The sequence below is a fragment of the Arachis duranensis genome, chromosome 6, assembly GCF_000817695.3.
Source record: "Arachis duranensis cultivar V14167 chromosome 6, aradu.V14167.gnm2.J7QH, whole genome shotgun sequence".
Lineage (NCBI taxonomy): Eukaryota > Viridiplantae > Streptophyta > Magnoliopsida > Fabales > Fabaceae > Arachis > Arachis duranensis.
In genome coordinates this window covers 60752970-60753742 of record NC_029777.3, presented here as the reverse complement: position 1 = coordinate 60753742, position 773 = coordinate 60752970, and positions in this window count along the sequence as shown.

The following is a 773-nucleotide window of genomic DNA, read 5'->3' as shown; positions in this document are numbered from 1 at the left end:
TGGAGCATCTCTTTAAATTCTGCTAACTGTTCTGTCATTAGGAGCAATTGTTGATTAAGCTCAGTTATCTGTTCTTGAGGACTAGGGTCAGTGACTACAGCGATGACTTCCTCTTTTGGAGAGAACTCATTGCTAGAGTACAAATATTGATTTCTAGCAACAGTGTCTATAAGCTCTTGAGCTTCTTCAATTGTCTTCCTCATGTGAATAGATCCACCAGCTGAGTGGTCTAAAGACATCTGAGCTTTTTCTGTAAGCCCATAGTAGAAGACGTCTAATTGTACCCACTCTGAAAACATTTCAGAGGGGCATTTTCTTAGCATACCTCTATACCTCTCCCAGGCATTGTAAAAGGATTCATTATCCTCTTGTTTAAAGCCTTGGATGTCCAGCCTTAGCTGTGTCATCCTCTTAGGAGGGTAAAAATGATTCAGAAATTTGTCTGACAACTGTTTCCATGTCTTTATGCTTGCTGTAGGTTGGTTATTACCACCTTTTAGCTTGCAATCCCACTTAAGTCCATAATGGATAAAGGGAAATGATATGGATTGCAAATAGATATTTTTTTTTCTTTTTTTTTTGAATAACCGAAAAAAATAAAATAAAACAAAAGGAAATTAAAATAAAAAATTCGAAAATCAAAAAGAAAATAAGATCAAAGAAAATTGAGAACTGAATCAATTAGTTATTAAAAAGATTTTGAGACTAGCAATTAGAGAGATATGATTGAAAAATTTTTATGAAAAAGATTTGATTTTTGAAATGAGGAAAGA